The sequence below is a fragment of the Nicotiana tomentosiformis genome, chromosome 12 (assembly GCF_000390325.3).
Source record: "Nicotiana tomentosiformis chromosome 12, ASM39032v3, whole genome shotgun sequence".
NCBI classification, from domain to species: domain Eukaryota; kingdom Viridiplantae; phylum Streptophyta; class Magnoliopsida; order Solanales; family Solanaceae; genus Nicotiana; species Nicotiana tomentosiformis.
Genome location: NC_090823.1, coordinates 35,942,356 through 35,959,722, shown reverse-complemented (window position 1 = coordinate 35,959,722; position 17,367 = coordinate 35,942,356).

The following is a 17,367-nucleotide window of genomic DNA, read 5'->3' as shown; positions in this document are numbered from 1 at the left end:
TGAAAAAATTTGCTTCATCCCATTTTCCTGCTAAATTTTGATTTCGAAATTTGTGTACCCAAAGAATGAAGGGGGAGTTGGCATAAGAAGCATGGAGGATATCTCTAACACCTTCGCAATAAAAAGGTGGTGGAGGTTTAGAACCCAACCATCAATCTTGGAAGAATTCCTCATGGCTCAGTATTGTTCTAGGAGTCATCCCATATCTATGGCCATTAATAGTAGAGATTCCCAAGTTTGGAAGAATATGCTTCAGGCAAGAAACAAAGCTGAGTGTAGAATTCTATGTGTTAGAATAGCTATGTCAATATATATGTAATTAGTCCTAGTCCCGTATGTAATAGAAGTAGGTTATATATTATGTGTACTTATAAATAGGGTTCATTGTATTATAATTAACATCAATAATAGATTTTTCTCTCGTGCATTCTCACATGGTATCAAAGCATATGTGAGAGATTCATCGCTGAGCAAAAATACCAGCAACTCCGGGAAGAAAAGAAAGAAGAAGAAAAAGTCACTATGCAAATTTTTGTGGTTGTCCGGCGTCAATCTCTTTTATGTTGGTATTGTGCGAAAACCAATGCCACCACAAGTGTAATGACATGGCCGATAGTTTTGAGTATTTTAGCCTTATTCCCCTAGTTAATGCCTCCTCTATATTTAATTGTGGTTATGTGACTTTTCAAGGTGGTTGGTATGGTTTCAGGTGAGTTTCGAATCGAATTGGGACACTTAGTCCCAATGTTGGAAGCTTAAGTTAAAAAAGTTGACCAAAATTTGACGACTCTAGAATGGAGTTTTGATGGTTCTAATAGCTACGTATGGTGATTAGGGACTTAGGCATATGTCTGGATATTGATTAGTAGGTCGTTTTGCCTTGAATTGGCAAAAGTTGGAAAGTTGAAGGTTTGGAAGGTTGAAAGGTTTGACCGAGAGTTGGCTTTGTCGATATCAGGATCGGATTATTGTTTCAGAAGTTGGAATAGGTTTGTTGTGTCATTTATGACTTGTGTGCAAAATTTGAGGTAAATCGTAGTTGGTTTAGTATAATTTGGTATTAGTTTTAGAAGTTGGAAGTTTATTAGTTCTTTAGGCTTGAATTGGAGTGTGATACATAGTTTTGTTGTGGTGTGATATGATTTAAGGCCTCGAGTAAGTTCGTATCATGTTTTAGGATGTGTTGGTATGTTTAGATGGGATCCCGAGGGCCTCGGGTGTGATTCAGAATAGAATCAGGTTCATTTTGGACATAGGTTGATGGCTCAAGAATAGTTGAGTTCAGGTGCGATCGCATTCGTGAAGGCATCGCCGTAGCTGCAGCACCGCAAAAGCGGTCCAGTGGCCGCATGTGCGAAATAGGGCTGGGTGATGCTGAAACCGCATGTGCGGAGGTCCATGCGCAGGTGCGCATCCGCAGATACGGATTTTCTTCTGCAAAAGCAGATTCTGGTCAGTTGCCTTAGGACCGCAGGTGCGGTCAGCGACTGCAGTGCGATCAGGCATCCGTAGAAGTGGACTCGCAAAAGCGAACTTTTGTCCGCAGAATCGAAAATCCCTAAGTTTAGTTGAGGCCACAATTGTGATGGATTTTTCAGCAGGTGCGGAGTTGTAAAAGCGACCAGGTGTTCGCAGAAGCGGAATAACTGGGAAGAAAAGGGGTAGAGTCATGGGTTTATTTCATTTTGCACACTTTGAGTTACAGAGCTCGGTTTTGGGCTATTTTGGAGGGGATTTTCAAGGATTGGATCGGGTAAGTGTTTTAGACTCGGATTTGCTTATTATTCATGAATCCATTATTATTTTTGTTATTTAATTAGTATTTTGAGTTTGAAGAATTGGGGATTTTTGTGAAAACTTCCTAAATTATAAATTGAGGATTTGAAGGTCGATTTATGGTCGGAATTGGATAATTTTAGTATGGTTGAACTCGTATCAGAATGTTTGTTTGGATTTTATAAATTTTGTCGGGTTCCGAGGTGCGGGCTCGGGGTTAACTTTTTGAATTTCTTTAAAGATTGCAACTTTATTATCCGCAATGGTTTCATATGGTTTGTATATATGGTATTAAATTATTTTGGCAAGATTCGAGCCATCCGGAGTTGGATATTTGTGGAAAAGGCTTACTAGTGGGTTAATTTAGCTTGTTCAAGATAAGTATCTTGCCTAACTTTATGTGGGGGAACTACCCCCTTAGGATTTGGGTTGATTTTGCTATTTGTTTCATGTGAAAGCCGTGTACGCAAGATGACGAGTGGGTACACAGGCTATATGTGGTATTTGACCGATTTAGGCAATTTAAACTATTTCCATGCTTTTAATGGAATTATTATAACATGTCACGTCTTTCATGGTTAATCTATTTTTTACATTTGTTAATCTACTCTTACATGCTTATTTGATGTTGTAACACTTGTTCTACCCCGTACATGTTATTTTGCTCGTATATGCTTTAGTTGAAGTTATTGCTTTCCTTATTGTCTTGTTACTTCTTTAGTTGTTGAACTACCTTGCTTGGAGTTGTTATTTCATGGAATATATTCTTGTTGAGTTATTGGTATTGAAGTTGTAAAAGTCTTGTCACATTAAGGCGAAGTTGTTAATTGTTGAGATATTTTTCTTGTTGAGCTATTCACTTTTATTTGTTGTTGCTGAGATTCTTGTACACATTGTGGTTGAGCCATGGGCTATTTGTTGTGAAAATATTGGTATTGTTGACTTTGTGGCAATTTATGAAATATGGACACTTGTGGTACGAGTTGTGATTGTGTTGTGATATTGATACGCATGGGGTGGTATAAGACTAGGGGTTGAAACGCATGCGATGAGAAAAGGTGGGCTTGATACACGTGTTGCTAGTAGAGGAACTACTTGAAGCCACGCGATGTGATAAGGTGCGCTAGAACGCGGGTAGCTATTTCGGAAAAAATAATTTTCAAAACTAAATATAAGACTCCCGTGGTGATACAAGAAAAGATTGTGATTGGAATTGTGAAATGTGAATATGAGGCGGGACTCCCGTGGTGATACAAGAAAAGATTGTGATTGGAATTGTGAAATGTGAATACGAGGCGGTACCTCGGTTGTGATTCTTGTTGTACATTTCATATTGAAAAGATTTATTGGTTGAACAGTTCTTGTGGCTTTTGTTCTTCCTCGTCTTACCAGTTTTGTCCGTATTTGATTATTTGAGGTTCTCGTTATGTGTTTCCTTCTTGATGCCTTTTTGCTTAAAACCCTATCATTAGCTTATGTTACTTACTGCTTTGTTATCACTCGTTTCTCTGTTTTCCATTACTTCCCGTTATCATATTATTATTTTTTTTATCTTGTCATAATAGGTATCTTGACCTGGCCTCATTACCACTCTACCGAAGTTAGGCTTGATACTTACTGGGTACCATTGTGATGCACTCATACTACACTTCTGGTCATTTTTGTGCAGCTCCAGGTACCTCGACTCAGGCTAGGCGTCAGTGAGTGGACCAAACAGTTCGGAGACTTCAAGGTATACCTGCCTAGTGTTAGCAGGCCTCGGAGTCACCTTCTGTCCTTTTTTTGCTACTGTTTACTCTATCTAGAAAGTGTTATAGTCGGGATTTTATAGTATATTCATGTATATATTATGGCTCGGTTCCACCGGTTTTGGGAGTTTTGTTATAGATGTTATGTTTCGGATTTATTATGAGTTTTTTGAATTATCTTGTTATCTTAGTTGTTAATTTCTGATAATTATTCATAAATGTTAGGCTTACCTAGTCTTAGAAACTAGGTGTCATCACGATATCCTAAGGAGGAAAACTAGGGTCGTGACAAGCTGGTATCAGATCTCTAGGTTAATAGGTGTTACGAGGCATAAGCATGTTTAGTAGAGTCTTGCAGATCGGTACGAAGACATCTGTACTTATCTTCGAGAGGCTACAAAACTATTAGGAAATTCAACTTCTTTGACTACTTATTGTGCGAATTTGTTGATTTCGACATTTGAATATTTGTCTTTCTATTCTCTCATGGATGGTGAGGACACGCACTGCTAGATCCGACGATCAGACACCCCCAAAACCTGCTAGAGCTGCGAGCGATCGGGGCCGAGGTAAAGACCGAGGAGGGGCACGTGGTGCAGCTAGAGCACCTGGTCGAGCAGCGACTGAGGAGCCGCCAGTAGCTCCGGTTTGGGGACAGGCACCCGAGGCCCCTGTTGTCATCCCTGCACTTCAGGAGACTATATCATAGTTTATGAGCATGCTCGGTGCTCTAGCTCAAGGGGGATTGATCCCCCTTGCACCAGCTACATCTCAGGCCGGGAGAGGAGCCGAGACACCCACAGCCCGTACTCTAGAGCAACGGGTCCAAGTTGATCAGGTCCCGTGAGTTATGCTAGTGCAGCCTCTTATTCCGATTCAGCTCGAGGTTAGGGTAGTGGCATCTGAGGAGGAGGAGCTGAGACTTGAGAGGTTCAATAAGTATCATCCTCCTACTTACAGCATCCTATATACAGAGGATGCATAGGTTTTTCTAGAGAAGTGCCACCTTATTCTCTGCACCATGGGTATTGTGGAGAAGAGCGGGGTTGCTTTTACCACATTCCAACTGTCAGGGGAAGCATATCAGTGGTGGCGGGCTTACGATGAGGGTAGCCCAACCGATGCAACTTCACTCACATGGACTCAATTTTCAGAGTGTTTCTTGAGAGAGTTTGTTCCCCAGACCCTTCGGCATGCATGGCACACGAACTTTGAGTAGCTATGCCAGGGTACTATGACAGTATTATAGTATGCCATCAGATTCAGTGAGTTGGCCAGACATGCACCCACCTTGGTCTCTACGGTTAGAGAGAGGGTCCGCATATTCATAGAGGGGCTCAACTATGGTATCAGATTCAGCATGGCTCGAGAGTTGGAGATAGATACTCTATACCAGCAGGTGGTAGAGATCACGCCGAGGTTGGAGGGTATACAGGGTCATGTGAAAGAGGACAGGGAGGCCAAGAGGCCTCGAAATTCTAGAGGATATAGTGGTGGCCACGCCCCAGCTACAGCCCATCATGGTAGAGGCTATGTGAGTCGTCCAGTTCATTCAGCACTTCCATCTTCTAGTGGTACTCTAGCTATTTTGAGGTCTCGGGTTGCATATTTTGCTCAACCATTATCTAGTGCACCTCCTGCACGGGGTGCCTTCAACGATCAGTCAAGCCGACCAAGCCAGGGTCAATTTCAGCAGCCACGCCCACTGAGAGCTTGCTTTGAGTGTGGTGATACCAGACATATGGTGAGGGCCTGCCCAGACTCAGGAGTGGTGTACCTATATAGACTACACAGGCTCCACGTATTCCACAAGGTCCACAGGGTTCACAGGTCGTGGTTGCTGCTCCAGTTTCAGCTCCACCTGCACTGCCAGCTAGGGGTGGAGGTATGGCGGGTAGGGTTTAACCTAGAGGGGGAGGCCAAGCCAGATTCTATGCTTTTTTGGGTAGGACAGAGGCGGTCATATCAGACGCAGTCATCACAGGTATTGTTCCAGTTTGTCATAGAGATGCATCAGTCTTTTTTTATCCAGGCTCCACTTACTCATATATGTCATCTTACTTTGCTCCGTATTTGGATATATCTCATGATTCTTTAAGTTCTCTTGTATATGTGTCCACGACTGTGGGAGATTCTATTGTTGTGGACCTTGTGTATCGGTCATGTTTAGTTGTTATTGGCAGTTTTGAGACCAGAGTTGATATATTGTTAATCAGTATGGTAGAATCTGATGTTATGTTGGGCATGGACTGGTTGTCGCCCTATCATGCTATTTTGGATTGTCACGCAAAGATTGTGACACTGGCTATGCCAGGTTTGCCATAGTTCGAGTGGAGGGGTACATTAGATTATATTCTTAGTAGGGTTATGTCCTTTCTTAAGGCACAGCAGATGGTTGAGAAGGGATGTGAGGCATATCTTGTGAAGGATGTTAGTGCCGATACTCCTACTATTGAGTCAGTTCCAGTAGTGAAAGATTTCCCAAACGTATTTCTAGCAGATCTTCCAGGCATGCCTCCCGATAGAGATATCCAATTTTGTATTGACTTGTTGCCAGGTACTCAGCCCATTTCTATTCCACCGTACCGTATGTCACCAGCGAAGTTGAAGGAGTTAAAGGAGCAGCTGCAAGAGTTACTTGATAAGGGCTTCATCCGGCCTAGTGTGTCACCTTGGGGTGCTCCGGTTCTGTTTGTGAAGAAGAAGGATGGTTATATGCGCATGTGTAATGATTATAGATAGCTGAACAAGGTTACAGTTAAGAACAGGTACCCATTGCCACGTATTGATGACTTGTTTGACCAGCTACAGGGTGCTAGAGTGTTCTCAAAGATTGACTTGAGGTCAGGGTATCATCAGCTGAAGATTCAGGAACCGGATATTCCAAAGACTGCCTTTAGGACTTAGTATGGTCACTATGAGTTCTTTGTGATGTCATTTGGGCTGACCAATGCCCCAGCAGCATTTATGCACCTGATGAACAATGTATTCTAGCTATATCTTGATTTATTCGTCATTGTGTTTATTGATGACATCTTGGGTATTCCCATAGTTGGGAGGATCATGAGCAACATCTGAGGATCGTGCTCCGGACCTTGAGAGAGAAGAAGTTGTATGCAAAATTCTCAAAGTGTGAATTCTGGCTCGATTCGGTGGCATTTTTGGGTCATGTGGTGTCGAGTTAGGGGATCAAGGTAGATCCGAAGAAGATTGAGGCAATTTACAGCTGGCCTAGATCGTCTTCAGCTACTAAGAGTTTTCTTAGTTTGGCCAGATATTACCGTCATTTTATAGAGGGTTTCTCATCCATTGCTACACATATGACCAGATTGATCCAGAAGGGTGCTCCTTTCAGATGATCTGAGGAGTGTGAGGCGGGCTTTCAAAAGCTCAAGACTGCTTTGACTACAGCCCTAGTGTTGGTGTTGCCTACGGGTTCGGGGTCTTACACTGTATATTGTGATGTGTCACGTGTTGGGCTATACGCGGTGTTAATGCAAGATGGTAGGGTGATTGCCTATGCATCTCGGTAGCTGAAGGTTCATGAGAAGAATTATCATGTCCATGACTTAGAATTGGTAGCTATTGTTCATACATTAAAGATTTGGAGGCATTATCTATACAGTTTCCCATGTTAGGTCTATACTGACCACCGGAGTCTCCAGTATCTGTTCAAGTAGAAAGATTTTAATTTGAGGTAGCGGAGATGGTTAGAGTTGCTTAAAGACAATGATATCACTATTTTGTATCATCCCGGGAAGACCAATGTAGTGGATGATTCCTTGAGTAGAAAGATGGAGAGTATGGGTAGTTTGGCATATCTACCAGCAGCAGAGAGGCCACTAGCCATAAATGTTCAGGCCTTGACCAACCAGTTTGTTAGATTGGATGTTTCGGAGCCCAGTCGGGTTCTTGCTTGCGCGGTTTCTCGGTCTTCCTTATATGAGCGCATCAGAGAGTATCAGTATGACAACCCTAATTTGCTTGTCCTTAAGGACACGGTTCAGCACGGTTAGCAAGTTTCTATTGGAGATGACGAGGTGTTGCGGATGCAGGGCCGGTTATGTATGCCCAATGTGGATGGGTTGCATGAGTTGATCCTAGAGGAGGCCAACAGTTCGCGGTATTCCATTCATCCGGGAGGCGCTAAGATGTATCAGGATTTGAGGTAGCATTATTGGTGGAGGAAAATGAAGACAGATTTAGTGGAGCATGTGGCTCGGTGCCTAAATTATCAGCAAGTGAAGTATGAGCCTCAGAAACCGTGCGGTTTGCTTCAGAGACTTGAGATTCCAGAGTGGAAATGGGAGCATGTTACCATGAACTTCGTAGTATGGGTATGGGTGATTGTGGACAGGTTGACCAAGTCGGCTCATTTCATTCTGGTGGTGGCTACCTATTCTTCAAAGTAGCTGGCTTAGATCTATATCCACGAGATTGTTCGACTTCATGGCGTGCCGGTGTCCATTATTTTTTATCGAGGCACGCAGTTCACATCGCATTTTTGGAGGGCCGTACAGCGTGGGTTACGCACATAGGTTTAGTTGAGTACAACATTTCACTTCATGGCGGACGGACAGTCCAAGCGCACCATTCAGATCTTAGAGGATATGCTACGTACCTGTGTTATAGATTTTGGGGGTTCTTGGGATCAGTTCTTACCGCTTGTGGACTTCGCCTACAACAACAGCTACCAGTCGAGTATTCAGATGACTCCTTATGAGGCCCTATATGGGAGGCGGTGCCGTTCTCCAGTTGGTTGGTTTGAGCTGGGAGAGGCTAGGTTGTTGGGCACAGATTTGGTTCGAGATGCCTTGGAGAAAGTCAAGTTGATTCAGGATCGGCTTCGTACAGCCCAGTCTAGATAAAAACGTTATGCTGATCAGAGGGTTCGTGATGTAGCATTTATGTTTGGAGAGAGGGTTTTGCTCTGGGTTTCACCAATGAAGGGTGTGATGAGGTTTGGGAAGAAGGGCAAGTTAAGCCCTAGGTATATTGGTCCTTTTGAGATCCTTGAGAGAGTGGGGGAGGTGGCCTACAAGCTTGCATTACCACCCAGCTTATCTACAGTTCACCCGATGTTCCATGTTTCCATTCTCCGAAAGTATCACGGTGATCCGTCTCATGTTTTAGATTTTAGTTCAGTCAAAATATACAAGGATTTGACTTATGTTGAGGAGTCAGTGGCCATCTTAGACAGGCAGATCTGAAAGTTAAGGTCAAAGAACATTGTTTGAGTGAGAGTTCAATGGAGGGTTCAACAAGTCGAGTAGGTGGGATGGTTTGTGTGGTTTCGGGTTAGTTTCGGAGTGAATTGAGACACTAAGTCCCAAGGTTGTAAGCTTAAGTTAAAAAAGTTGACCGGAGTTTGACTTTTCTGTAGACGATTCTGGAATAGAGTTTTTATGGCTTTGTTAGCTTCGTATGGTGATTTTGGACTTAGGCGTATGTCCGGATATTGATTTGGAGGTCCGTAGGTCATTTTGGCTTGAATTGGCGAAAGTTGGAATGTTTAAGGTTTGGAAGGTTGAAAGGTTTGACCAAAAGTTGACTTTGTCAATATCCAAGTTGGATTTTGGTTCCGGAAGTTGGAATAGGTCTGTTGTGTCATTTATGACTTGTGTGCAAAATTTGAGGTCAATCGGAGTTGGTTTGGTATGATTCAGCATTAGTTTTAGAAGTTGGAAGTTCATTAGTTCTTTAGCCTTGAATTGGGGTGCGATTGGTAGTTTTGTTGTTGTTCTATGTGATTTAAGGCCTCAAATAAATTTGTATCATGTTTTAGGATATGTTGGTATGTTTGGATGGGATCCCGGGGGCCTCAGGTGTGATTCGGATTGGAATCGAGTTCATTTTGGACTTAGGTTGATGGCTAAAGAATAATTGAGTTCTGGTGCAATCGCACCTGCGAAGGCATGGCCGCGGGTGCAGCACCACAGAAATGGTCCAGTGGCCGCCGGTGCAAAATAGGGTTGGGTGATACTGGGTCCGCAAGTGCACATCCGCAAATGCGAATTTTCTTCCACAGAAGTGGATTTTGGTCAGTTGCCTTAGGACCGCATGTGCGGTCAGGCGTCCGCTGAAGCGGACTCGCAGAACCGAACTTTTGTCCACAGAAGCGAAAATCCCTGAATTTAGTTGAGGCCACACCTGCGATGGATTTTTCCGTAGGTGCGGAGTCGCAGAAGAGATCAGGTGTCCGCATAAGCGGAATAACTGCGCAGAAAAGGGTTAGAGTCGAGGGTTTATTTCATTTTTGACACTTTGAGATAGAGAGCCTGATTTTGGGCGATTTTGGAGGAGATTTTCAAGAATTGGATCGGAGTAAGTGTTTTTGACCCAGATTTGCTTATTATTCATGAATCCATCATTATTTTTGTTATTTAATTAGTGTTTTGAGTTGGAAGAATTGGGAATTTTTGTGAAAACTTCCTAAACTATAAATTGAAGATTTGAAGGTCGATTTGAGGTCGGAATTGGATAATTTTAGTATGGTTGAACTCGTATTGGAATGGGTGTTCGGATTTTATAAATTTTGTCGTGTTCCAAGGTACGTGCCCCGGGTTGACATTTTGAGTTGGATTTTTGAATTTCTTTAAAGATTACAATTTTATTATCCGAAAATAGTTTCCTATGGTTTGTATTTATGGTATTAAATTATTTTGGCTAGATTCGAGCCGTCCGAAGTTGGATATTCGCGGGAAAAGCTTACTAGTGGGTTGATTTAGCTTGTTTGAGGCGAGTATCTTGCCTAACTTTGTATGGGGGAACTACCCCCTTAGGATTTAGGTTGCTTGTGTTATTTGTGTTATGTGAAAGCCATGTACACAATGTGACGAGTAGGTACACGAGCTATATCTGGTATTTGACCGATTTAGGATATTTAGACTCTTTCCATCCCTTTTATTGAATTGTTATAACATGTCACATCTTTCATTGTTAATCTATTTTTTACATTTGTTGATCCACTCTTACATGCTTATTTGACGTTGTAGCACTTGTTCTACCCCTTACTTGTTATTTTGCTCTTATATGCTTTAGTTGAAGTTATTGCCCCCTTATTGTCTTGTTACTTCTTTAATTGTTGAACTACCTTAATTGGAGTTTTTATTTCATGAAATATATTCTTGTTGGGTTATTGGTGTTGAAGTTGTAAAAGCCATTATCACATTAAGGCGAAGTTGTAAATTATTGAGATATCTTTCTTGTTGAGCTATTCACTTTTATTTGTTGTTGCTGAGATTCTTGTACATATTGTGGTTGAGCCATGTGCTATTTGATGTGAAAACATTGGTATTGTTGACTTTGTGGCAAGTTGTGGCATATGGGTACTTGTGGTGCGAGTTGTATTGTGTTGTGATATTAATACGCATGTGGTGGTATAAGGCTAGGGGTTGAAATGCATGTGGTGAGATAAGGTATACTTGATGCGCGTGTTGCTAGTAGGGGAACTACTTGAAGCCACGCGGTGTGATAAGGTGGGCTAAAACGCGGGTAGTTATTTCAGAAAAAATAATTTTCAAAACTAAATATAAGGATCCCGCGGTAATACAAGAAAAAATTATGAGTGGAATTGTGAAATGTGAATATGAGGCGGTACCTCGGTTATGATTATTGTTGTGCATTTAATATTGAAATGATTTTTTGGTTGAACAGTTCTTGTTGCTTTTATTCTTCCTCGTCTTACCAGTTTTGTCTGTATATTACTAACTTGCCTTTTTGCTTAATATCCTGTCATTAGCTTATGTTACTAACTGCTTTGTTATCACTTATTTTCCATTACTTCTCGTTATCATATTATTATTCTATTTATCTTGTCCTAGTAGGTGTCTTGACCTAGCCTCGTCACTACTCTACCGAGGTTAGGCTTGATACTTACTGGGTACATTTGTAGTGTACTCATACTACGCTTCTGCATATTTTTGTGCAGATCCAGGTACCTCGACTCAAGCTAGGAGTCAGTGAGTGGACCATACAGTTCGGAGACTTTAAAATATACCTGTCCGGCGTTCGCATGCCTCGATGTCACCTTCTGTCCTTCTTTTGCTACTATTTACTCTTTATCTAGATATTGTTGTACTAGGGATTTCACAGTATATTCATGTAGAGCTTATGACTCAGTTCCACCAGTTTTGGAAGTTTTGTTCTAGATGTTCTGTTTCGGATTTATTATGAGTTTTTCGAATTATCTTGTTACCTTAGTTGTTAAATTCCGATAAGTATTCATGAATATTAGGTTTACCTAGTCTTAGAGACTAGGTGCCATCACGACATCCTAAGGAGGAAAATTGGTGTCGTGACAACAAGGTTAAGTACCCTCCGGTGAGCAAACCTCAGCAAGAATCTCGGCAACGGACCGCACACGCGCTCCCACGCGCCCTTAAAAGCGACAGTTTCGCCAGCGCATCTGTCCCACGTGCCGGTGCTTGCAGGTATTTCCGGCCACTTTCCGGCAAAACTTCTTGAGTACAGTTTGGTCGCGAGGTATTTCCGAGCTTACCCATCCAGGTTACACCAAATTCCAACAACTTTTTTTTCGGTGAGTGAACAGTGTTTTCCAAAAAAAAAAAAAAAGAAGTAAGTCTCTAGCTTAACTTGTCAAAATTTTGAGAAAATTGGTTGTAGCAGAATGGGATCCAATACTATAAATAGTTGGATGGTTTCTCTACCGGATTATTTAGTTCCTTCAGTACAAAGCATGTAAACAGAAAGCATGTAAACAGATATCTTCAGAGATAACTTTCGTTGTTCAAAAAGGTAGTAGCGTGACTTGTGTCTCCCAATATTCAACCTCCGAGTCTTGGGTCGTTGATTCAGGTGCATCTAATCATATTTTTGGTAACAAATATCTTTTCACCACTATTTTGTATTCTCAATCTCTTCCAACAGTCACAATGACCAACGGGTCCTCAAACCATGGCAACTGAAATAGGTCAAGCAAGTCCACTTCCTTCACTGCCTTTAGATTCAATTTTTTATGTTTCGGTAGTTATTTTAATCTCATAGTCGTTAGTCTCTTAGCCAAATAACTTAAATGCTCTATTTTATTTCTTGATGACCTTGTTTTTATACAGGAACGTAGTACAGGGCGGATTATTGGTATCGGACGTGAATCAAATTGACTTTATTACCTTATCGTTGCAAAATCACATGGACTCACATCTTGTCTTCCTTCAATAACTTGTCCTAGTACTGATTCACCAGATTTATTACATGAATGGTTGGGACATCCCAGTTTGTCAAAACTTCAGAAAATGGTACCTGGTTTATCTAACTTGTCCACTATAGAGTGTGAGTCATGTCAGCTCGGTAACCAAACCCGCTCCTATTTCCCTCGGCGTCTTGATAATCGAGCAGAGTCACCTTTTACTTTAGTCCATTCAGATATTTGGGGTCCTAGTCAGGTCAGTTCTACCTTAGAATTTCGCAACTTTGTCAGTTTCATTGATGATTATTCTAGGTACACTTGGATATTTTTGATGAAAAATCGGTCTGAGTTGTTTTCTATTTTTCAGACCTTCCACGTTGAAATTAAAAATCAATTTGGGATTTCTATCCGCACATTTCGTAGTGATAATGCCCTAGAGTATTTGTCTTCCCCATTTTAGCAGTTTATGAACTCTCATAGCATTATTCATCAAACATCCTGTCTGTACAAATCTCAACTAAATGGGGTAGCTAAAAGAAAAAATAGACATCTTATTAAAACTGCTCGTACCCTACTCATTCAATCTCATGTTCCGTTGCGTTTTTGGGGGATGCAGTTCTTATATCTTGCTATCTTATTAATCGTATGTCATCTTCAGCTATCCAGAATCAAGTTCCATTCTTTGTCCTGTTTCCCCACTTACCTTTGTTTTCTCTTCCACCTCGTGTCTTTGGAAGCACGTATTTTGTTCATAACTTTACTCCAGGAAAAGATAAGTTAGCTTCGCGTGCTCTTAAGTGCGTATTTATGGGTTACTTGAGAACGCAAAAGGGGTATCGATGTTATTCTCCTGACCTCTAGTGGTACCTTATGTCCGTTGATGTTACCTTCTTTGAAACCCAATCATACTTCACAGGTCCAGGTAATCACTTAGATATTTCTGAGGTGCTACCAGTTCCATCTTTTGGAGATTCAGTCACTATCTCCCATTCATCTTCCTTTACAACTCCAGCTCCACCACCTATAGCACCAGTTGTAGCTCCACCACCTACAACTCCAGTTCCACCAACTATAGCTCCAGTTCCAACACCTAGTCCAGTTCAACCTTATGCAGCTCCACTACTCCTAACTTATTGTCGTCGTCCGCGCCCAGCATCAGGCCCACCTAATTCACGCACTGCACCTGACCCTACTAATATTACAGACTTGTCTCCTCTTAGTCAACCGATTGCATTACGGAAAGTTATACGGTCCACACTTAATCCTAATCCCCATTATGTCGGTTTAAGTTACCATTGTCTGTCATCACCCCTATCGTGCATTTGTATCATCTTTATCCTCTGTTTCTATCTCTAAGTCTACAGGTGAAGTACTATCTCATCCAGGATGGCGACAAACTATGATTGACGAGATGTCTGCTTTACATACGAGTGGTACTTGCGAGCTTGTTCCTCTTTCTTCGGGTAAATCAATTGTTGGCTGTCGTTGGGTGTATGCAGTCAAAGTTGGTCTAGATGGCCAGGTTGATCGACTTAAGGGTTGTCATGTTGGGTATACTCAGATATTTGGGCTCGATTATAGTGATACTTTCTCTCCCTTGGCTAAAATAGCATCAGTCCGCCTTTTTCTATCCATGGTTGTTGTTCGCCATTGGCCTCTCTATCAGTTGGATATTAAGAATGCTTTTCTTCACGGTGACCTTGAGGATGAGGTTTATATGGAGCAACCTCTTGGTTTTGTTGCTCAGGTGAAGTCTAGTGGCCTTGTATGTTGGTTGCGTCGGTCCCTCTATGGTCTAAAGCAATCTCCTCGAGCCTGGTTTGGTAAGTTTAGCACAGTTATTCAGGAGCTTGGCATGACTCGTAGTGAAGCTGATCACTCTGTGTTTTATCGGCATTCTGCTTCAAATCTCTATATTTATCTGGTGATTTATGTTGATGATATTATTATTACCAGCAATGATCATGATGGTATTACTAAGTTGAAGCAACATCTCTTTCAGCATTTTCGGACTAAGGATCTGGGCAGATAAAAGTATTTTCTAGGTATTGAGGTCGCTCAGTCTAGCTCAGGTATTATGATCTCACAACGGAAGTATGCCTTAGACATTCTTGAGGAGACAGGAATGACAAGCTGTAAACATGTTGACACTCAGGGGGAGCCGCTTAGCGATCCTGCAAGATATAGGCAGCTAGTTGGTAAATAATAAATACAATTACACTCAATTAAATCAAGTCTTTCAAATAAAGTCATTCTGCCATATAACTCTTCCAAATAACTCTCTTTCAAATATAATTTTCTCAAATAATTATTTTTCAAATATAATTCTTTCAATAAATCTTTTCATATATAATTCTTTCATATAATACTTTCTAAGTAAAAATCCTTCCAAATAAATATTTTGAATTAAATTACCTCACAGTGACTAGACCTGACATTTTTTTTCTTGTGAGTGTTGTAAGTCATTTTATGGATTCTCCCTGTGATAGTCATTGGGAAGTAGTTGTCTGCATTCATTGGTATATAAAATCAGCTCCAGGCAAAGGACTATTATTTGAGAATCGAGGCCATGAGAAGATCGTTGGATACTCAGAAGCTGATTGGGCAGGATCACCTTCTGATAGGCGTTCTATGTCTGGATATTATATTTTGGTAGGAGGTAACTTGGTGTCTTGAAGAGCAAGAAACAGAATAATGTTGCTCGGTCTAGTGCAGAAGCAGAATATCAAGAAATGATTGACAATATGTGAGCTAGTTTGGATCAAACAGTTGCTCAAGGAGTTAAAATTTGGTGAGATCAGCCAAATGGAATTTGTGTGTGATAATCAAGCTGCTCTTCATATTGCAGCAAATTCGGTGTTCCATGAGAGAACTAAACATATTGAGATTGACTATCACTTTGTCAGAGAAACGATACTCTCAGGAGATATTACTACAAAGTTTGTGAAGTCGAATGATCAGCTTGCAGATATTTTCACCAAGTCTCTCACTAGTCCTCGTATTAGTTATATATGTAACAAGTTCAGTACACATGATTTGTATGCACCAGCTTGAGAGGGGGTGTTAGAATAGTTATGTGAATATATATATAATTAGTCCTAGTCCCCTATGTAATAGGAGTAGGTTATATATTATGTGTACTTATAAATAGGGTTCATTGTATTACAATTAACATCAATAATAGATTTTTCTCACGTGCATTCTCACACTATGGAAGATCAATGCCGGAGAAATTAACTTCTGGTGGGATAGCAGGATAGATAATGGAGCACTAGCTAAGCTGGTACCTTACACTTCCAGGAATTTCAAAAGTACGATCAGTGATTTTCTTATTGATGGAAGATGGAATATTGACAAGATTAGGGAAGCAATCTCAGAACAACTGGCTCAACAGATCAGGCATATTGAAATTGGAGAACCTGATCAATAAGATTATGCAATATGGAAGGACACTGAAGATGGGAAATACTCTACCAAGTCTGCATGGTCGGCAGTTAGACATAGCAAGCAAAAGAATCTGGAGTTAAATAAAGTGTGGCACAAATCGATTCCATTTAAAAACTCCTTCCTGGTGTGGAGACTTTTCTTGAGGAAGTTACCTTTCGATGAAGTGATTGCAAATTTTGGGAATCATACGGTCTCCAGATGTTTTTGCTGTCAAAGAACAGAATATGATTCCATCCAACATACCTTTATAGAGGGTGAGGCTGCCTCTCATGTGTGGAAATATTTTGGAGGGCCTTTATGTATCACCCATCATAATAATTGGGATATTAGAAGAGTGCTCAAACAGTGGTGGAATATGAAGCATAAGAATAAAGTACACATGCTAGTTCTTCAAGCTATGCCTGTGATTATCAGTTGGAAAATATGGAGGAACTGGACTTCTTGCAAATTTGGTGATCAAAAAAGATTTGTTAGAGTTAAGGTGGAACAACAAATTGTTTGGATTATCAAAGCTACTCTACAAATTGCCTCCCAAAAATTGAACTTCCTGGAACTTGGATCGCTATCTGTGACATGGTGGAGAGGAGTTCCTATCTGTGACATGGTGGAGAGGTTGAAGGCAGTAGTGATTTGGAGGCAAGTAAATTGGATTAAACCTTTACCAGATATGGTAAAGGTCAATACTGATGGAAGCTATGTTATGGAAACTGGCAGAGCCAGTATAGGAGGTGTGGTCAGAAATGAGAATGGAGATCTAATCATGGCCTTCTCAATCCCTATTCAATCCAAAAGCAACAATCTAGGAGAGGCTGCTGTTGGAACTAGTACCTTTTATCACTCTTTTCAACAACTTTCGAAAGAGGTGAAAGGAATTTTTCAACTTAACAAATGGCAGTCACCTAACATAAGAAGAAGATATAACAAAGCTAATTTTTTTGTTTGTTGAATTATACTTAGGAGATATGGAAGTGTTCTTGTATAGTGAAGTCTCTTCCATATTATCTTTTGAAGACTGTATGTAAAAATCTTGCAAGTAATGCTTTGGAGGTCAGGTTTATGTCCCCCTCCTCTCTTTGTACTCTACAAATTTTGTAACCCCCCCCCCCCCCCCCCCAACACACACACACACACACATCAACGGCATTCTGCCTTGATGATGGCATAATTAAAAAAAGAAATAAATGTATTTTTTTCCTCTCTGACTCGGAATGTTCTTGTCTCCTCTCTTCTGCCAGTGGAACTGGAGCG